Consider the following 23,466-nt stretch of genomic DNA (forward strand, 5'->3'; position numbering starts at 1 on the left):
CTGTTCTTTTCTTGGCTGTATAATAGCATCACTTGGAGTGCTTTAAAAGAATTGTGATGCCCTGGTGTCACCCCAAACTAATTAAATCAGAATTTCTGAGAAGTGGGGGGATATAGGGCCCAGGCATCAGCATTAGAACTCCTCAGAAATTCTAACGTACAGTCAGAGCTGAGAACCACTTGTTAGAGAAATAGCAACTTAGTTCTAACGATTTTCTTTCTGAGTGTAAGTTGGTGCCAAATAGTTGGATTTCTCTGCTTGTGGGTCATCTCCTGAGGAATTGCTCTGGGCTCTTGGGACTTTAATTCCACAACGCACACTTTGGGCTGTGAAAGGTGTGTGCTGCCAAAGAGCTGACATGACCAGTTGGTTAAGGCAATTCATGGGCAAACAGAAGCTTCTGATTACCCCAAGGAACTGTTCTCTGAGCTTCAGGTTCCCAGGAATGGAACAAAATCAGTTTGGGCTCCCACAGCTTTAGTGTTGGAACAGAGTCAAGAGAAAAGAATCCATGGGTCAGCTCCTCCGCTTCTTTTTTTTAAAATTTTTGGCTGCATTGGGTCTTCGTTGCCGCACATGGGCTCTCTCTAGTTGCGGCAAGTGGGGGCTACTTTTCGCTGCAGTGCACGGGCTTCTCATTGCGGTGGCTTCTCTTGTTGCAGAGCATAGGCTCTAGGCACGTGGGCTTCAGTAGTTGTGGCTTGCGGGCTCTAGAGCGCAGGTTCAGTAGTTGTGGAGCATGGGCTTCGTTCCTCCCCGGCGTGTGGGATCTTCCCGGACCATGGATGGAACCCGTGTCCCTGAAAATGGCAGGCGGATTCTTAACCATTGCCACCAGGGAAGTCCCCAGCTCCTCCCCTTCTTACACATACCTGCAGATACCTCTTTCTATAACCCCAGGGTCCAGGACACTCATTTATTTCTCAAGGACCCCCCTCTGGCAGTTAAGTCTGACCTACATCTACTGGCCAGTTGAACATACAAGTATGGTATGCCAACATAAATTATTAACAACAATATAATGAGTTTACATGCAAAAAAATAAAAAACAGAAAAAACCAAACCAAACCAAAACCTTTGCAATCCATTAACACCCAACTAGTATACATCTGGGTGAATAAGCAGCTGGCTAGTTCATGTCAGAATCACTCTCTGTAAAATCACTGCCTTTCCCTCTTGTCTTGCTGTTGATTCCTTTCTCAGGGCCAGAGCTTGGCTCTGAGCCTGTGGGGCCTACCTATCTTAGTATGGTCCTTTTCCCTGCCCCTACCCCCCTTCCAAGGGCAGACACCCAGGTCACATGGCAGAGGTGGCTGACTGGCATGCTAAGATTTTGATCTCCATCCCCAGGAAGGCTGGATGGCCTTGGGGTGACAGACACCAGAGGGCAGCCTCTTCTGGTACCTCAGTGTACTGCAAATATGTGTTCCACACACTTTCTATGACATGAAAAAGTTTGGGAGGTATACGTTTTCATGTTCAAAACTGGATTATATTTCTACTTAGCAAATTCCATTTACTAGAAAACAAAACTCCATATTTTATTTTATCATGTAAACCTTGACATGCATCGGCCAGGTGTTGGCCTATAAGAGACCTGATTTCCATGAAGGAATTCCCTTCCAATAGTTCTCAGGAAATTTACTTTTTTCAAATCCTGAATGTTACTGACCCTTTCGAGCTGGGCCCCAACAAGGGTCCTTCTGCCAATAGAAGGAGACTGAATTCAGTTCAGAAGCAAAGGAAAGCTTTTCTCTTTGATCAAAGAATGGAGAGGTGCGAGCGCCTGGTCTAGAGCTCTAGATACGCTCGCCGTCTCTCCGAGAGAATGAGGGCAGGGCTGCATTATTGGGTTCCGGTCAGCAGGGAAAGGAGGCGGAGCTCTCACTGGTCTGCGCAAGCGCAGCTGTGCTGCTTTGGGCTCCAGATCGCAGTGCAGGGCCCGGCGTCTCTGCTCACGGCCGTCCGTCACCTCAAACGGAGGTGTAGTGCACAGCGCTCCTGCCCACGGTCCAGCAAGGTGAGGTTTCGGGCGCAGCCGTTTCGCACTAGGAACTCTGGTCTGACGGGCCGGGTGCGAGGCCTCTGCACACGGGCCCCTATGAGGAAGTGCAGCTAGACTCAGCATAAAGGAAAAAAAAAGGTTAGACTTCATTTTATTACCCAAATTCTATTTTTTTTTTTTTTTCCCGGTACACGGGCCTCTCACTGTTGTGGCCTCTCCCGTTGCGGAGCACAGGCTCCGGACGCGCAGGCTCAGCGGCCATGGCCCACGGGCCCATCCGCTCCGCGGCATGTGGGATCTTCCCGGACCGGGGCACGAACCCATGTCCCCTGCATCGGCAGGTGGACTCTCAACCACTGCGCCATCAGGGAAGCCCCCGAATTCTATTTTTATTTCCTGGGAATTCTTTTTTTTTTTCCGCGGTACTCGGGCCTCTCACTGTTGTGGCCTCTCCCGTTGCGGAGCACAGGCTCCGGACGCGCAGGCTCAGCGGCCATGGCTCACGGGCCCAGCCGCTCCGCGGCATGTGGGATTTTCCCGGACCGGGGCATGAACCCGAATCCCCTGCATCGGCAGGCGGACTCCCAACCACTGCGCCACCAGGGAAGCCCTCCTGGGAATTCTTAATGGGCTTTGCTGGGACAAATCCTCAGAAAAAAAATCAGTTAAGAATTCAAGAAAGCGAGAAAAAGCGTTATATTTCTCCCATGAGAACGAAAGCTTAATAATCAAGATGTTCCTGGTTTGAAGGAATCCGCTGATGGTAAGTCAAAAGCAGGAAATACTGACAAGGGAGGTGAGGGCTCCAGAAACTGAATTGGAATAAGGAGGAGAGAAGTGGTCACCATTTCTTCAGTCAATTTTGCTTTAGTTTTTGCCCAGTTATAAGTGTGTGTTTATTGCTGTATTGCTAACACAGCCATTCTTGCAAATAAAACAAATATTAATAAGTTTATGCACCTAGTATATTTCATACAAGTCCTATGAGTGCTGTTCCATGAGACAAGTTTTGGAAGAAAAGAACTCTTTAAATTGGAAATTGTGACGTGTGAGTCTACACGTAGTGCTGACTTTGCTAGGTGATTCAAGTATTACTTTATTTGAATACTACCCAATAATGTTTCTGGAGTTTTTCAGTGTTTGAATATTCACTGGAGGCTACAGTTCTTTGTAAATACTTTAACAGTAAAAATACAAAGAAAAAACGAAGCGTGTTCAATACTCAGACGAGTCAAAAACCAATCTAAAATCTAAATTAGCAAAAGCAATATCACTTTCAGGGGCAAAACCAAAATCAGAGCAAGCAGACAAAATATTTTCATCATTTAAAAATAATTAGTTCATATGAAGTAATTTGCACCCAAACACCCAGCTTGAACGTGCTTTTGGATGCATTCTGCACAATGCAAAATGAAAGATTTTCTGCGTCTGGAATATTTGTCATGGAACAAAGGTCAAAACTATTTGATAGGGTCATTAATGCTTTGCGTGTTTAAAATTTCATTTAAGGGTAACAACTTTTAAATATTAAATCTTTATGGTATCGTCTTTTAACTTTTAAAATGATTTTTAGTTGACATTTTTGTACTGATGATTCCTTCTAATGTTCTCAATTATCAAATGTTTATATCATGTAGAGATCATTTTTCTGTTAGTGAATTTTATATATATAGAGCTTCATAATATTAACAAATCATGAGTTTATTATTAACTTTTTTACCAGAAATCCTGTGACAGTTTAATAGAAAACCTCTATCAGAAAAATGATTTTCTGTTTATTATTATGGTCATTCATTTTTACTTAAAATAAAAACATAAAATATTATGAACTATACATGATGCTTTGATTTTGGAAATTCCAGAGAGTTTCTTGTGTCCTAACTCTGAAGATTAATACCGGGAATCTGCAAGGCTAGAATATAAATCAGAGATATCCTGGGGGCCAGTATCAGGGAAAGAGAAGATCAACTGCCTGGGAGGCAGGAGGGGAGTTGGAGGGTTAAGCTAAGTTCAATTACAGGGTGTCAGGACAAAAGACACCAGGAGCAGAATGGCGTGGATACCAGAATTGGAATCCTGAAAACACATCAACGTCAGGAAACATCAGAGGAAAATGAGGGGGCAGAAGAAGGGGAGTTAAAAAGGAAACTAATTCCATGGGTCAACATCTTCTGGAATCAAGATTGCTTTAAAATGGTTGAGCATGGATCTCTGTGGTCCCTGAGGCAAGAGATTTTAAAGGAACACCTATTGTCAAGTGTTGCCTGCTTCAGAGTTTAAGGATTTAAGGATTTACATTTGGTGAATTCACCTTTTGGTAATAGACCAATGGGAAATGGTGATAGGGAAGAAATCTGTAATCAGAGCTTTCCTTACACATCTATGGATTATGTATGCATAACTCATCTTCCCGTTTTCCTAATTTATAAGCAGAAGACTTGTGGAGGGTGGGTGGCACAGGAAGATAGAGAAGAGAGGAGAAACGGCTGAGGGGAGAGTGGAGACCTGTGGAAGTGGAGGCATTTGTTAATCCGGGGAGGAGAGAGAGTTGAGGTTTTTATTCCCCTTTTCTTCCCATAGGAGGGGGAAGGGAAGTATTCTTCATCCACGTTAAGTGAGGGACCTTCCATATAATTACTTGTAGAAATTGGAGCTGCCTGCAAGAAACAAAGATTGGCATCTCGTCCTTATTTAGACTTCTGCTAATCTGATCTCTGTGACTACTTGGGAGGGGGAGAGGAGAGTTGGAGAGAAATGTCAGGCAGAGAGAAGAGAAGCCCACAAACTGACTGCTTGGTGTGGCATGAATGTGGTTTGTTCTTCTGGGTCCCTGCAGTGTGTACAAAGTGGCCAGACCTGATCCAATTGGCTGAAGATCCACTTCAGAGGACTGGATGAATGATCCTGCTGCAAGAAGCAAGGAGGAAGCCTACCTGGTGGGATAGAAGAGGTTGAACCAGGACAAGTCTTCCACATCAGGTACCAGTTGAAGTGGGGATGGGCTGCACCCCAGCTACCCAGGGAGCACCAGGATTTGTGCATAGGCCACTCATGTAGCAATTCCAATTGCACATCTAGGTTCTTTCCTCTTTTAAACATATTTTTCTTAGTCATAATCCATGAGTATTTCATTGTCACTCCTACTGTTCCAATTGTTATGATCTTTTCTGGTTCTTTAACCACACCACATTCCCTTTTGTTTCTGGGCTCTTACATATGCTGTTCCATCTGCTTAAAACACTTTTCCTCCTGCTCAGTGACTCATTAACTCCTATTAATTCTTTTAAAGTTTCAGCTTAATGTTGCTCCTTTAGGGAAGTCTTCCTTGAATCCCCAGTGGTTTTGTCCTCCTCTAATGTGCTTTCTTATTCTGAAATTCCCCCTTGTAACAAATATGTCAGGAATCATATCTGTCTTATTCAAAATTGTACTCCAGGACCTAGCACTGAGCTTAGTGGAGTATGGATAAATAATGTATATTCCTTGTCTGAACAAATGAAGGAAAGTGACTATAGCCACAAAAGAAAGAATGAGAACAGTAGATTCGTATTGTGCATAGCAATCAGTTGTGTACTATAGATCATTTACACTTTGGAAGCATTACTGTGGCCGAATGAAATGTCAGTTTTGTCTCTAGCCATTTACCTACAGGCAGTCACGAATCACATTGACAATATTGATTTTGATTGTCTTAATATTTTTGGCATGGCTCAGGGTTGGGAAAGCAGTTGTGGTTGTACTCAGGTAGGCCTTTCACAGAGATGGAGCTAGGTGTGATTTCCATGAGACGGTGTGAAGAATCTTAAGACATCACTTACCTTAAAGATCTCTTCCCCACTCATCTATACTGTGCCAGAATTCCCATAGTGTTATTAAATACTCCTTTGAAAGTGAAGGTACGCTAAGGAGAGATGCATTTTGGGGGTGTGAAGGCTAATATGGATGATGAAGCAGCTCTCCTTTGGTTGTCTTGCGTTCACATGTCTGTTATTTTCTACTCAAGGTCTATACCTCCTCCTCCAGTCAGGTAGGTCTTGCTAGGTGAATACAGAAGGGGACCCGAAGGGCACTGGGGAGTCCTTAGTGTCCTTATTGGGAAAGGAGGAGCATGACATAGTTCATTTCCAAGTTTCCTATTAGCTTTGGCAATCCACAGTTTCATCTAAAATAAGGCATTTTATTGTAATGAAACAGCACTGGACTAGGCGTCAAAAGATCAAGTGTTTTTTATTAACAATCTCAGATGTCAGTTAACTTCTCCAAGTTTCAGTTTCTTCCTCTGAAAATTGTTATAATTTATGATGTGTTATGCCTTTTCCAACCTTAACATTTAATAAATTTTGATAATTATTCCCAATAATGGAGAATATGGAAGAATAAACTTTGAAAATTCTCTTTTATAATAATGTAATAATTCTGTTCATTAAAAAGGATGGGACATGGGTAATAAATATATTAAAAAGAGAGGGAGAAATTTATCTAGAACTCACCAAAATATATTAAAGAAGAAATACCCTGAACATGAATTTTTATTGAAATATCCATCTTTCCTCTCTAGGAAATTGAAGGAAGCACCAAACACTTGAGAAAGATGATCCAAATAGCAAAGTCTCTGGCAGGTTAAGGAAAGGGGTGGGAGAACAAGATTACCTTTATGAAAGACATTTACGAGAGAAATTCTAGATGACCTTGGCTTTGGCAAAAATCTTCCCAGGCATTAAAGGTCATACGAATTTCTCCAATATATCTATGAATGGATTGATGTGTTACTGTACTTCTATTACTCCCTGAGTGAACCTCACAAACTCCACGTTCTTTACTTCCATATTATGAGTTGAAAGGGATAAGAGGGATTAAGAAAAAGTAAAATTCCCATTTACCCTTTTGTAAAAATTTCAAACCAAGTTTGCTTCCACCATGTACAAAGAGGCATTAGGCAAGGGGCTTACTCTTTGTGTGAGAAGTTGCTGCATGCTGCAGAAATCCGTGGCTGGGCTCTCAAGATGGCCTATTTAAGGCCAGAGGTCCCCTTTCTCCTGAAATTCAAAGGTCTGGCTATAGGAGAGAAGCATGCAGGGAAGATTCCTTCACAAAAGGTCGGAGTTGGCCCCTCATCTGAGACAGATACCATCACAGGGCAACAGGGGGTCTCAAGATCAGTGGGTTGAATTTCCTGCCTCTCTTTAGGGGCCTTCAAACTTACAAAAATTAATCCTTTTGATTGACTCCGTCTCCTAATCTTGAAGATAAGCTCAGAACATTTACCAGTTCTCAGCACTGCTTGCCAGGCCAAGTCTCAGCACCAAATTATGAATTTTGTCATCAGTGACCTTTCCAATCTTCCCTTTTTACCTGCCCACTTGGTAGCTCAAGTCCTCCTCCTTCCTTCTCTGTCAAAGTGTTTGGGATTGTTAAGGGTTTAAAGAGATCAAATCATTCAATCTTTTCATTTTCAGAAGAGAAAGCTAAGATCTAAAGAGGTTAGATGACTTCCCTAAAGATATACTTTTAAATCCTCTTGGTGATTTCAATATAAGCCATCTGAATTATTACTGATGTTGGGGGAATCATCATTAATTGGTTTCACATGTATGTCACAAAAATTTTAATTTGGTACTGCCTATCATTTCCAGATATTCAAGTGTCAATGCAGGTAAGATATAAATCATAACCTATCATTCATTTCTAAAACTTCTTAGCAAAAAACTTTTGGGATATGAGTTATTTGCTATTATTTTGAAAACAGTTTTAAACTATGAAAATAAAAATTGGTTTCCACTTAAAGAATATAGATCTAAAAAGAAGGAGTAAATACAAAATAAGTCTGTGAGACAACATTGATGAGACGTTAGTGATTTAAATACTGTAGAACATAAACACAAGTGTCAGGTGGACTTCTGAAAAATCAAGGTTACTTGCTTTTTTGGGGTAAGTGTGTAGGTGAGTCTTCTCCGGGCCAGCATGCAAGGATGAATAGACTGGAAGGCAGAGGCGTCTGGCCTAGGAATCCTAAAGTGCTATCCATCTTGCTCAAGACAGCTATTACCATCTTCTCAACATTTTTTGTAACACTGCTTGATGCAAAACGGTTCCCAGGAGGCTTCTACCTGCCAAATGAACTTCAGCTTTTCTGTAGAAACACTGACGTGGGAAATCTTACAAATAGGCAACCTCAGTGGAATCTTTTGTCATTACCATATTGGCATCCCCTTATCCTTGTTCCCAATGTAAAGGTTTCACTGCCTGCTGAATTGCTCTTATCAAGTTTATTTTGTCAACTTTGCCAGAGAGAGAGTTATGATAGATTTTTAGTGTGGAAAAGAACTTGTTAGTCTTTTAGATAAATGATGTATCTTTGGATATATTTCCCAATAAAATAATTTAGTGCTGGGGCTTCCCTGGTGGCGCAGTGGTTGAGAATCTGCCTGCCAATGCAGGGGACACGGGTTTGAGCCCTGGTCTGGGAAGATCCCACATGCCGCAGAGCATCTGGGCCCGTGAGCCATAACTACTGAGCCTGCGCGTCTGGAGCCTGTGCTCCGCAGCAAGAGAGGCCGCGACAGTGAGAGGCCCGCGCACTGCGATGAAGAGTGGCCCCCGCTTGCCACAACTAGAGAAAGCCCTCGCACAGAAACGAAGACCCAACACAGCCATAAATAAATAAATATATTTATTAAAAAAAAATAATTTAGTGCTAAAATAAATGGTATAATTTTTGTGAAGTTATTAGATCTCCTCCTAGATGTCAAATGTTACTAATTTTATTAAAATAAACAAAACATTTTCTATAATTTAAAACATATTCTTAACATAATGAGAAATAATAACTTACTGAAGAAACTATTAAACACCAGCAGAGTGTGATTTTTAAAATAATTTAATGAATATTTTATACCCATTTAAAAATATTCCCTTTTTAAAAACCAGCATATAAATTGTTGGCTAATGTTATAATCGTTCGTAGAGAACCAGACCACTCAGGCCTCTTGCTTTTGCCGTGTTTGCTCTGAGTGTACTTTTCTCTTCCCAACCACAGTGGTTTAGAAGATGTAACTTCACAGAAGAACCTCTTCTACTTGCTATGCCCCATCTGCCATTTATATCATTTGAATAATTATGTACTCATTTTCAGAAGCCTTCTTTCAGGAAGTAATATTTCTTTTTTATGGAAAGGATAATATGTGAAAAGACAAATGCCTACAATGAGAATAAACATTTTAAAGCCTGCCAAATAAAGTCATGGACTTTCTGCTTTAGGTCCATATCTGTGAAGAAGGACTCTCACCTCTTTCCATTCTTGCCAGTAGTGGGATGTTCTTGTGTTACTGGTATTTGTATTCCTTTCCTTAAAGTCATCTTTCATTCAGTATCTTATAAAGTATGTGGAACCATGCTGGGTCTACTGCTGTGGATTAGCTGCTGCACAGAGATCTTACTGTCCACTATTGGAAGCATGAAGACAGTATCCTGTGTGCAGCCATTACAGAGAACAGCAGAAGGTTAGTCTTCTCTACCAATGTGACTCTAAATGCCAATCCATGGAAAGATGGTTTCCAGACTTGGGACTGCCAAGGACCAAATTCTATCGTCTAAGATTGGAAAAACTGAACGTGTTCTTCATTTCTAATTAACTTCGATGATGCTGACTCTCCATAGAAAGGCTAATGATAAGGCTTTCAGAAATCTTGGTTCATATGGGAGACCAAGATGCCAGTGTGGATGAAATCAATAACTTAGGCTTATTCCTTTTTATGCAGTATCAGTGATGCATTTAGATAAGATCTTATGATGCAGAACTCTAGATATGAAGGTAGCTAGGGTAGGCTCAGGGACAAGGCTTCAAAATCCTGCTGTATTGCTGGCTCTGCCACACGCGTCACCCCCTCTTGTGTGCTGGTGTGTGTGTATGTGTGTGTTTCTGTTCCTTTCTCTGAAATTATTGTCTGTAGCATTATTTTTTGTTTAGTGCTTGGAGCCATTACAAAGAAAGAAAACTAAAAACTCTAAATAATTAGAGTTTGTCTTTGTATAGCATGCACATTCTGGCAATTCAAAAGCACTCACTATATGCAAAATGCCAAGCCAAGGCATAGGTGAGGCTCAAAGTGGAATAAGATACCCCAGCCCTTGTGGGATATTATAATCTGGGATTGTGAAATAGGCAAATCTAAAACTATCAATATTTCTCGTGCAGGGTAGACCAAGTTGAATGGTCAGTAGAAGTGAGCATTGAGAACATGGGCTCTGGCTTCAGACTGTCATGCAAATTCAGTTCTTACAGCTTAACATGCATGTGATCTTGGGAAAGTCATTTAATCTCTGGCAGCCTCAGTTTCCTCATCTGAGAAATTGCAGTTAAATTGGAACCTGCCTCATGGAGTTGCTGAGAGGATTAAACATGATAATTTATGTTAAAGTTCCTTTTTTATTTATTTTATTTACTATTTTATTTTACTTTTATAGAAATACGTTTGACATACAATGTTATGTTAGTTTCAAGTGTACTACACGGTGAGTTGACATTTACATACATTATGAAATGGTCACTGTGGTAAGTCTAATAACCATCTCTCCCCATACAAAGCGTATACTTAACATATTCTTTATGCTATATTACATCCCCATTGCTTATTTATTGTATGACTGTAAGTTTGTACCTCTTAATCCCCTTCACCTATTGACCCAGACTCCCACCCTTCTCCCCTCTGGCAGCCACCCTTTTGTTCTATCTAAAAGTCTACGTTCATTTTATTTTGTTTGTTTGTTTTGTTTTTTAGGTCCCACATATAAGTGAGATCATTTGATATTTGTCTTTCTCTGTCTGACTTATTTTACTTAGTATGATACCCTCTAGACCCATCCATGTAGTTGCAAATGACAATATTTAATTTTTTATGACTGGGTAATATTCCAATGTATTTATATGCCACACCATTATCCGTTCATCTATCGATGCACACTTAGATTGCTTCCATATCTTGGCTATTGTAAATAATTACAATAATTTATGTTAAACTTTCTTTTTTTAAACATAGTGCCAGCCACACAACAAACCTTATGGCTCAATAAATATTAGCTATTATAAACAAAGTCCCATGGGGTGATAAGATACATGTACCATTGACAGAGTAAAATAAATAAATAGAATAAAATAAGAGTAAAATAAATCTGTCTCCATAGAGGATTATACTTTAAGGCTACCTAGAGGTGGCTTTAACTTACACATACTGGTAAGTTATGCAGGTTTTACATGTTGCTAAGTATGTTATTCAGTGACAAGATATATACTAACAATGGCAATTAAAGCAACTTAAAGTATCACTGTAATACATCACAGAATACCTTCGTAAGGAAACACAGTTGCTGTAGATAATTTTAGATGGTTATGATTTTATGAATATTTTAAGAAGTAAAAATAAGCAGTGAAGTGTAGTGCTATTATTTTTAAACACAGATCTCAGAAATCTAAAACTCTCATGGAAGAACTCTAAAAAGCTCCTTTAATAAAGGAAGATGTCTCTCACTGCATGAAAGATTTGCCTTTGCGAATGCTGATTACTGAATGAATGAAATTTTGTAGCATCTTTAAAAAGTAAATACATATGAAGCATTGTTTTCAATGTTGTTTAAATACAAATTTGCAGATGTTGGCTTTCTGTACATAAATATTATAGCCAGGTTGAAAGCACAGAAGAATAGGCAATTTTGAGATGATATTAATAAATATCTGTTTTCTTAAAGTTTGCCCAGGGAAGTCCAAAACGGAGCTCTGAGAGTTACGTGGACTCTATCACAGCAAAAATTACCAGTGATAGAAGACACTATGAGAAGTAGGTTTGTTTTCAGTTGTGGTTGAAGCAGAGGAGCTCACCTTCTTCAGAAATTAATGGAAGCTTTCAGTCTTGCTGGCATTGCTACTTTATCATTCATATGACTAAACAGACAATCAATTTAGTAGCAATGTGTGGGAATGAAGGGAAGGAACAAATAAGCTATGAATGATGAGAACAGAAAAAATCAAAACCCCCTCCCTTATTCTTTTTTAATGGCTAATACCAACAGGGACAAGACCAGTAAAAAGAGGTTAATGAATTGCAAAGATCCTTTAGAAAGTGATTGACTGGTATTGAAGCACAGTCAAATCAGTCATAAATATTTACTTTTACTAGCAACAGTGGGTTGCCTGTTATTTTCAATTGATTTTTAAAACTGGCAAACATCTACCACTGTATTATCAAATGTTTCCAATTTTGTCAGTATTTCTGCGCTCTAAACAATTCCAGAACACACACAGCCTCCTAAACCCTATTTCAAATGTAGTTTTTCAGCACAATTTCCAAATGATTACAAATGACAAAGTGAGTTTCTCTATATCGTTAAGAATAATTATAATCTTTTCATTTTGACGTTTGTTCAAATGGATAGAATGGCAGCAATTGTGGGATTAATGTTCTCTGACAATCTATATTCCACTACCATTGACTTGCTAACCTGCAGTTGTGTTATTTGTTTCACCAAGTGAGAATGAACCATAATAGAAACCTCTTTAAAAAAAAAAATCCAGTCAGTGTAGCAGTGACTAGAAGAACTACAAGAGTTGACAGGGCAACATCGTTCCAGTTTTTGAACAGTGTGCAATATTGCTGTTTACATGATTGGATAAAATGCTGCTTTATTTTTTAAAATCCCATCCAACATAAGGACGTTTTCCTGAAACTTGCTGTCTAGACCATCAAAAAGATGGAAATTCCTTTTAACACAGCTTTTGTAACATTAAGATCCAATAATTCAATTCAAAGGAACATAACAAAAGGAATTTCCTACAGATAACAACAAAGAGTTAATATTTCCCAGGGCAGACAAGTTTCCAATTCAATTAGTTTTAATGAACCTTCTGCTCACTGGTTACTGAACTAGAAAGAACAGCAATAAATGCCCAGAGGAAAGAGAGAGAGGATATTAAAGGAGGGTTAGTGTATAGTATATAAATTTCCAAGTTGACTAAAAGAGTAGCCTTGATGTAGTTTTGGGAGCTAAAGACACAGAATCAGATCTGTCTTCTGAGTTTAGTGTACAGGAAGAGCAAATCTCAGCCAGTTGTTCTGTGCGATGAAACTAACACACTAGTTCATCCCCTCTGTCTGATAGTAAAAGAGATAATAGAATAGAAAATACAGTCATACAGGTTCTTGAAAGAACTGAGCGTATTCTATAAGGGAAATATAAGATAAATTCTTTACTAATAATCAGCAAACCTGATTTGTTGGTTTATACATGTGTATAGATATTTATATGTATATATATATGATAAATGTGTATCTGTCTTTCAATATTTTTTTCAAAAAATTATGATAGTTTTTTTTCAGTTTGCATATAACAAATTATATTTTCACTCACACGGAACAGCATAGACACATAATTATGAAAGTAAAAAGCTGCTATACACAGGCAATTTTTTGAGATCCAGAGAATGAGTTTTACCCTAAGAATTTAATGGATTTCATATTTTTGATTCCGATGGTCACCTTAACCTGTAGTATAGCACGGCAAACTTATATTTACAGGATCAAGCTGCAAGTCATACTGTGGTTAAACATGACTACCCTCACAGATATGATTGTATCAATATAAAAATCCACTCCAGTTAAATATTTGAAATAAATAATAGAGTCCAGCAAGAGCCTCCATGTCTATTATTGTTTCAAGTAAGCATTGTCAGGAATTTTTCCATTTCTTGAATTTCTTAAAAAAAAATTCATTTCTGGTCACACTTTCATTATGCTGAACTATCCCTTCTATTCTTAGTTACAACCTAGTTCCCACCAATGTTTTGGAAATCTTTTTTTGGATACTGAATATGAAAAGTTCTGAATGCATGCTATTAGAAGGAATCGATATTTTCCATACTGCATAAGGATTCTCCTAACCCCAGAGGTGTCCATTTTTTCCCACAAAAGTGTTAAAAGAACACAAATGCATTCTAAAGTAACCTGCAGCTTGTGTCACTCTGTTTCGTAAGGATCATTCTTGAGAATATGGCTGCACATTTGATCAGCAGCTACAGCATTTCAATGATGCATGTTTTCCTTGCAGATGCATTTCGTTGATTGGGTTTAAAGTCAAGCTTGTGTTTGTGGATGGTTGCTTTGTCAGTGAACATATGGATGTTGAAAATGCAGCACCTGGGTTGGTTTTGAGAGAAAAATGCTTTCAGCTTCATAATCAAACATTTGACCACGACTGTAACAAAATGAGGATGAAATTGAACCAAATCAAACGCACAATTTTAGTTTAATAGCACAATGTCTCTCTTAAATAATCTTTAGAGAAGCCCACCAAATAATTGATAACTTCTATCTGAAATGCTATGGAATCTATGTGTTCTATTGTCCACTTGAAGCAAAACTATTTTAATACCTTAAAAGTTATCAAAATTTTGATGTTATTCAATGGTCGCCTTTTATTTATTTTTAGTACTGTATTTTTATCATGAAGAGAAAATATCCACTCATCACATAGTTCCTAAGAGATGATTGCTTTAAGTAGGAGGAAATGAAAAAGAACAGGAAATAAAATGAAACATAGAGCACTAATTTCTAGCAGAAATCCTTTGTCTTGCAATTATCTCTGTTCTGGCCACATAGAAAATTACTATAAGCAATTCCACACTACACAAGAGATCTCACTCTAGTTTAAAAATAGAATATGATAGGGCTAAATGTACTTATATTAGTCAAAAGAGGTTGTTTCCAGGCATGGAGTTTAAAAATTCATTTCCAATTTAGACACTTGTTTTACTTTGTCATAAATTCATTTGAGGTTCTTGTGTATAAGTGGTTGGGTGGATTATTAGAGTTTCTGAAGGAAAGGGTTGGGGAATATAAAATTCACATTTGTACTCTTGGTAGTGACACAGGAAATGAAACTTTAGGGAAATGGCAAATTTTTTATCAAATGGTAACTAGAATATGAAGTGTGATTATGAACACATCAGTGGAAAAATGAGCTTACTTACCAGTAGGGGTGCATCAAGGTGATAGAATTAAAGAGCATATTGTTGGATGGTAAAACAAAAGCAGAGGGACTCCTCCCACAGAACAATAGCGACACATGAATAGGCAGGGGTAGGCAGAAAAGGAAACAATACCTTAGTCTAAGGCATTTAATTGCAAAATAACACAAGTGTGCAGAGCACTAAAGACCTTTGATGCCCAATTTTCTTAAATAGGAAGGGAAACTCTAGAACTTTGCCTCCAAGGTATTACAAGAACTTTGTCAAGTTGCACATGAGAAAATAGAGCCCATAGCCATACAGTAAGCAAAAAAAATTCTGTTTGAGTATTGACATGACAGTTTTTGAAAGTTCAAGCAGAAAACCAATTATAATGAGCACTGGAAAGCCCGGAGCCCTGCTGTTCAATAAATAAAAAGTACAACAAACTATTTTCCAAAAAGGTTCTAGAGAGTTTCTTCTTGTCCCACTACTTACAATCTGATTACATAAATAGTCTCTATTTGCTGTTGAATTGCCAGGCAGCTGTATTAAAGTACAAATCAAATCAAGTCAGGATTAGAAAGTAAAAGAGCATGGTTTAAAGTAATCTATCCCCCAGGAACTGTGCTCAGATTCATCAAACAGAGCTTAAAGTACAGTATATCTTATACCCTCGTGTTTCCATGCTGCATTGCTGCAAAACCAGTTATTATTTTTGATATTCAGAGAATGTTGCTTATTGCTGAGGAAGGCTCACTTGCTTATTTAAAGGTACTATTTATATGTGCCACTTATTTATTACTTCTTTTGGTTAAGATTCATGGGAAGGACCTAAGTACTAAAGACTAGTAGGCTTTTTATTGGTCATATCCTATGTGCCTCAGCTGTGAATTGTCATGAATGTTTCTTATAGAGGAATGACTAATTTATTCCAGATTTTGGGTGATACACAGTTGGGATGATATTAAAGAAAAGCTAGGAGGCCTTAGATGCTACTGGCTAATAAAAAATTATGTACACCTGCCCTTGCAAATCCTCCTCCATCCAGTTATTACCAAAGGAGAAGGTGACTTAGTCATCTCAACCTATAATTGTTTTAGATGGAAAGTTCTATATGTAGTTGTTGATGTACTCATCCTAGGCATCCATTTTTTGGTATTTACAAAATTGCTGTCACTTTAAAGTAGAATGAATAGGATTTCAATAATTATGTGTAGTTTTATCAATGACCATTTTCTTCTTTTATTGTAGAACAAACTTATTTAAATCTATAAATATAAGCTTATATTTCATCATGTTCTTTGTATTTCTATAATAGCTAAGTATCTATTCAGAGATGTTATAGTAGCTTCAGTTATCACATTCTACATTTATCTCCAAAAGGCATAAATGTAGCCTGTGAAGTTAGCTAGATATTGATTTATAGTGATAAATACATATTTTATGTGTAACATGGAGGGGAAAACAGGCAAAGGTGTTATTTCTGTGAGCTGAATAGCTTCCAGAAAGTGGGTAATGTGTGTTTTAACCAGGCAGCCCAAAGATCATTTTTCTTCCTACATCCCTGAGCTAGGGAAGAAAAAGTCGACAGTTGCCATTCATTAGCATTTCTCATGTAAGTAGCTCTACTTGCAAACTATACCACGTTAAAACAAACCTTCAGTGTCATCATTGTGCACCAGGCTGTTTGAAATGCTGGCACCTCTCCATTGCAGTCTGAGGCTTTCAGCTCAATTTAAAATTTAGTTCTCTGCGCTTTCTAACCTGATAATTACCACTGATGCAGAGCACCTGTAGTGCAATGTAGCCAGGTGACTTGGGAGCAGTGGGAAGAGACCTGCATTCATGCAGGACTCTTGGAGCTTTCTCTGTATGGGGACAGAGATTCCTGTCTGAATTGTTAAAAAAAAAAAAGTGGGGAGGCTAAATAACCTTTCCTTCATCATCCTCTTCTAGATTTATTACGAAAAGGTCAAAATTGAATTTGTTATTTATAGCCTCTCTGAGCCACATGTTATGAGGGAGGACCTTGCCAGTTTACCAGGGAAGTAATAGCAGACCAAGGTCCTTCACACAAGGTATTTGTGGGGCGAGTGGAGACATTTACCTGCAGACTCAGGCAAGATGTTGCTTCTAAGAAATGGCTGCCAAGTTGGTCTGGCTCTGTGTTTGAAACAAACAATTTTTGAAAATCTTTTAATGAAATATTGATTTTATCAAGCACATCAAACTAAAGGCAAATGCACCATGGTGTCATGATTAAAAAATAACGATATATTACAGGTAAACTAAGATAAATGAGTTAAGTGCTCAGTTTGTGGTGCAAATTGAAACCATATATCACAACCTTTCATTATATTACATTACTGCTAGAGTACAGAATATGGAAGCTGATTGAATGGTAATATCAAATTAGTAGGAGATTTACCCTGCTTCAGTTGATGGTGGAATGTGGAGCTAAAAGGGATTGTTTCCATAACAAAAGTTTTTAAAAGATATTTTTTAAGTGAATGCAGTTAATAATCAGGGAGACTGTGGCACTCTGAAATTGCCCTTCGCAGATCTCGCATGAAGAAATGAAGGGATCTGTATTAATTTTAAACCTCCCTTTGATTGGGTGAACCTGTCTCCGTTTTGTATGACATTGTTGCCACAGGTCATTGCCTGGTGCGGTGTACCATGAAACAAACAAATAGAAAAAGGCACCTTCTGGCACTTTAAGTCTCACTGCCATCTGACTACTACCCTAGTGGTTCAGAATGATGAAAAGCAGAGGCTGGGAAAAACCTTCCTATGGTTAGATTGGGAAAAATGAGCATGATGATCACATGTGCTGGGAAGGGCAGGAGAGACAGCTGAAGTCATCTCAGAACTCAAGAGAAAAGGGGAAGACAAGAGGTCACAATTATATTCTAGAATCACACTCCCTTTCACGGAGATCTGATATATTCAGTTTGTTCTTGTATGGTGCTTAGGGAAGTTCTAATTAAGGGAAGAAAGAATTTTGACACATGTGAAGCAGAGATCAATATTTAGCACTATAATCAGCAATTCCTGATGGTTTGACAATGTCACTATACACACTGTAACTATCCATTATTTTCTCAGAGAGGAGAGCCAGGCAGAGGCTAACAGGCTTATGGCAAGCTATCATGAATCACATAAAGCAGTGTCTCATTCGCTTCTATTTGTCTTGCTTTTCATCTTCATTCATCCTTATAAAGAAGGCTGTACTGCCACCAGCACTGAAACACCACCCTACTTCTGAACTGCAACAACAAAAAGCGAAAACAGTTTCTAAAAATGTCTACCCTATGAAGTGAAATAGCTACTTTCCAGAGAAAATGAAAAAAAGGTAGTGTTTACCCTCTGAAAACATACATGGTAGATTCCCTTTACAGTTAACCTAAAGGGACTCTATTCGCCACTAGAAAAATACTAATTTAAAACAGTTTGGGGGGAGGTTATATTTATAGTCAGTTACAAGTTTAGAATATATTGATCTCATTTTTCATCCAGACTAAACTGTGTCTGCTCTATAACAAAGAAAATCCCACTGTCACAAAGCTGACCCAAATTCTGTATAGAATTTTGGTTTTGGCTATAGAGATGGATTTGTGATAAAATATCAGAATAGCTAGTCGCCTTAACTTTAGGGGTGCAAGTAGGTGATAGAGTTCCGTGTTCAGGTTTTCATCCCGCAAGAGATGTGTCAAGATGCAAATCTTCCTTTATGTTCATGGATATGAAAAGTTTGTTTATAAGGCATCTCCCCCACCAGATTTTGGCTATGATATGTGTCAGTTATGTAGTCTACCTGTATAATTTGGTTTCTGATTTTTAAGTTACATGTTTGGTTTTGATATCATAATAAGCGGTGATCATTTTAGCACATTTAATGCCAATGCAAAATGAAATACAAATTCCAAGGCTATTGTTCACTTGATTTTAAGTTAATTGCATTCTATCACTCCTTTTAAGTATTAAGTGCTATTCTTTGTCTTTTTAATATTAAAAATTATGCCAGGTCTAGTTAATTTTTAAAAATTAATTGTCAGAAAAGTGATTTCAAGATTTATTTAGTTTCGCACATCAGGTTTTGATTGGAGAACATGTACCTGGATTAACTTAAAGAAATAAACACCCTGTAAAAAGTGATGGAATAATTTGAGTTCAATTTACATACAGAACATTATTTCCAACATTTTTCATAACATTCTCAGGCATGCAGCATGCAATGTATGACTGTAGGTGGAAGTGGAAGACCTGGTGTCTTGCATTTCAACTGTCAGCTGATTCTCACTGCTCTGTTCCTGTTTAAGTGAGATGCTGACACAAGCTCACACACTGACTATCCCAAGTAGCACTAATTAAGGGCTGTCCAACTGTGCTTTCTGTTGAGCAGTTTGCTCCAGTGGGTGACAGGAAACAGCCTGAGTTCTGTCTGCGGAATGACATAACAAAGAAGGTTAAAAAAAAAAAAGACAACACAGATCTGGTGGGCTGGATAAAAAGACCTAAGAGAGATCTAACTTGCCTATTTGTTGCTATGAATCTATAATTTTAGATTAAGAAAACTTGTTAAGTCACTGTTTATTATCAGTTTATTAGGGTACTTTTGGCTAAAATTAGTCATAATTATATGAGAAGAAAGTGAAGTAATAGGGAACTTGGGGACCAAGCATTCTTTTTATTCAAAAGGTTATCAATAAATATCTTTTATAAATTGGTGGTCAAATGTTGTCATTAGGGTGTAATGGCATTATTTGTAACTTGGAGAATTTAGCTTAAAAAGTAAAGACTTAAAGGGAATGACTTCCTTGTGTATGACTCTGAAGGTTAATTTATTAGCAACCAGGTTGATTAAGGAAGTGTTATCAAAAAAAACGAAAAGAAAAAGTAAAAAAAAAAAAGGAAAAACAAAACCAAAACAAAAATTCCCACAAATAAGGAAGTAACTAGAGTAACATTAATCGTAAGTTCCTTTACTGGGTTTTCCTTAAAACTCCAATGGATTTGAATCTGAGATTTGGTGTTTTTCTCCACTCCCTCTAAAAATAACCCCATGTAGAGTCTTAGAAAAATAAAAAATATAAATGAGCCAACTACTCCCCAGGGTATAATATCATTACTTGGAAGTATAATAGATCAGCATGAATAGCTGGTCAGAACTAAAAGAGAGGAAAAACACCAAACTGTGTTCTCAGGGTGTTACTTTGTATTCTAATGAGGATATCCTCACCATCCTCATCATCTACTAGAAGACACAGGGCTAGAAGCAAATGCAGAGTCAATTTCTTGACAGCACTAAGCGATAACGCCTCCTGGCTGCTGTGGCGTGCTTGAGAAATTGGCTGGCCCACTACTGTCCTTTTACAGTGGTTTCATTTTATTGTAATCCAAAGATCAAAGGTCTGTAACTCTTTAACCAAATTCCAATGTCTGCCAAATTCAATAGCTGTCATTCTTATAGAAAAAGGCAGTGTAATATGTGTGTCCTGATCTAATTTTATAGAAAAAGACACAATTTACATACTGTTTATTTAGTTAAGTCCCTAAAATCAATACCTTTGTCTGTACCTCTTTTGTTTAAGATACATCATGACATGGCAAACGGCTATATAAATGAATTTTTCTAAACCACACGCATTGTTAATGCTTCTCTATTGCACACTCAAAAAAGAATAGTTGAAATCATAGCATTTTATAGATCAGCCTAAATGTATTTTAATATTGGATTACTAAAGAATGTTAAGTTTTACATTTCTAAAATTATAAATTTTGTTTGAAAAGGTCAGTCATTTTCCTGAGCCACATTTACCAACAGGAGAACATATTTCAACCATTGAAATGAAAGGAAAAGTGATTATGTTCACTATTAAGAGAAAATAATTCTTAAAAATGTGTCTCTGTAACAAACGAATGAAAACCCAAACAACAATGATCTCCAGGAAAAGTTTCAGGATGAAATAGCAGTATTCTCAAGGAAGAAAAAATCCACTTAGGGTGAATAAGAAACAAATCCTTTCAAATAGTTACCTTATAGATTAATCTGCAATTCATAACACCTAAGGAAGAAAAGCATGGTTTGGCTCTTACAGTTCACAGACATCTCTGTACTGATATTCCTATGGTCAGGGCAATGTTTCTCTGAAATATGAAGCAAATGATTATCTTTGGAACGATTTTTTTCCAGCTCTGAGAATAGCTATTTATGTGTTAATTTTGCATTTTTAATGACATGTGGCTTTTATATTTTGATTAGCTCTTTAGAATACTTTCCTTCCTCCATTGTCTCTGGTATGTAACTATAATTAGTTAGCAAGATTAAGCAGGATGGATCTTAGTGACACATACACTGTGGTTAGTGGCGGGGACCACGTAACAGTGAATATTTAAACGTGTGTGTGAAGACCTACACAGTTACTCCTTTAGTAAAATTTGATAATTTTGTGCTTTAAAAAGGCTAAAGTTTAATGTTGATCCCATTTCAATTCATCAGACTTAAATGGCTGATGTATTCGTATATGTTTTCTTTTCACATGAGATATTCAGTTTCCTGCTAATTTTTCTAGGAAGAATTTTTCCAGGCTGAAATGAGACTAAGTCTTTTAAGAAATGAAACCTAAACCATGTATCCTCCACATAAAGACAATTACTGAACCCAAATATCGCATTTTTATCTCATGAGAGGGAGAACAACTTGACGATTCTTGATGAATGCAAGGGTATTGGGGCCCCAAATCTGAGGTCTTATCGCTTTTATTTATACTTTAGATTTTTAACTGCATAACCTTGCATTTAACTTTGGTAAAACTGCTCTGCTATTTTTTAGCTCATTTTCACAAACTGTACACTCTCACCATATTCTAGTTCCTTCATTTTGGTGCTTTAGGTTCTGGTATTTAAGTTTATTCTCTGGCCCTAAGCTAGTTTGTGGGTTAGTCTGGATATCAGAAAACTCTCCATTCTCCAATAAGGAAAATCTTTTAGAAATTTTCATGCTTCAAGAAAGAACGTGTGCCTGGGAAATCAAGAACATAAGTCATTTCTCTTAATTATAGGATATTTCTAAGTACCTGTCATTGCCACAGCTCCTCCATGATAATCTACTTATCCATTCATCTTCCTACCCATCCATCCATCTAACATATTGAATGTCTTCTATATGCCAGGCACTGTACCATTACTATATATCAAAGATTACTATATCAGAGTTGCAGCTCTGAAGGGATTCTTGCTATAATGGAGACAGTCACATAAAAAAACCCCAAAAAACAAATCAAACCCCCCAATACTAAAGCTATGATCCTATATATTAAAAAATACTTTGTATCTTTTTGTAGACTGAAGTGTCAAAGTTGTATGAAAATCTGGTGCATGTACCTCCTTTCTTAAATCTGAAGGATTGAATGATACTAATGTGGAGAAAAGGGTGCTGATAGTTCATCCTGGCTTTTTAGTTGATTTTGGGAAATGAATACCTCATGGTAACTTGAGTAGAAACAATTGCTTCTGAAAAATCTAACAGATAGCTATTTTCTCCAGACTCAGATTGGAGAAAAATTACCCTAATACTGAATAGCTGTGGTGTTTCTAACTTGTTTTCATTTTATCATTTGCCATTTGTGGTCTTCATGTCACTCTTCATAGAAACAACATAGCTCAGTGCCCTCAGACTTTGTCCTCTGCACACCATGTCCAAGGGCAGGAAGGTGCATCTTCTGAAGCCCTTTTTTTTTGAGACGTTGAGTTCGTTTTTATTAAATATTAATCTGAACCATATGAAACTGCCATATTTCTGGGTCAAAAATAAAGCCCCATCAAATGTAGGCAATTTCCTATGGCTCAGATAGATGCCGTCTGCAGTGTCCTGGGCACCAAACGAAGAATGGGGCCCGGTGAAGCCCATTTTTTCTGTGACTGTCAGGTAATACGTAGCACCCTCCAATTTTCACCCAAAAATCTCCTATTCCTGTACTGCTGCAGTGTCTGGAGTCTGGGACCTACTTTGTTTCTTTGTTATTTAAGACCTTGTTTAGAGAAAATTAATATTTCCCAAACATTAAAAAATTTCCCTGGACAGATTGTCCAAATAACTGTCCAAATATTAATATATGGACAATTGACAAAACGTTACGTCACTCAGTGATATGCAGTTGTCTCTGGCTTTTGATTCCGGTACATTTGACATGCATACTCTTTGTTTGAAACATTTTGCTAGGAAATCTATCAGGTTACAAAACTGCAAAAGGGTTAATTCTTGCCCACTGGGTTCTCATCATCTAGTGAGTGGTAAAGAAAAGTATTTACTTACAAAACAAGGCAAATTATGAAAATATAGATGATTTGAGAGCAGTTTTTTTATTCCCAGTAGTCAATAAGAATGAAAGAATTAATACCACTTAAAATATTTTTCTTTGGAAATTAATTCACATTTTAATTTTATATCATATAGACTATTTTG

The sequence above is a fragment of the Phocoena sinus genome, chromosome 7, assembly GCF_008692025.1.
Source record: "Phocoena sinus isolate mPhoSin1 chromosome 7, mPhoSin1.pri, whole genome shotgun sequence".
Classification (NCBI taxonomy): Eukaryota; Metazoa; Chordata; class Mammalia; order Artiodactyla; family Phocoenidae; genus Phocoena; species Phocoena sinus.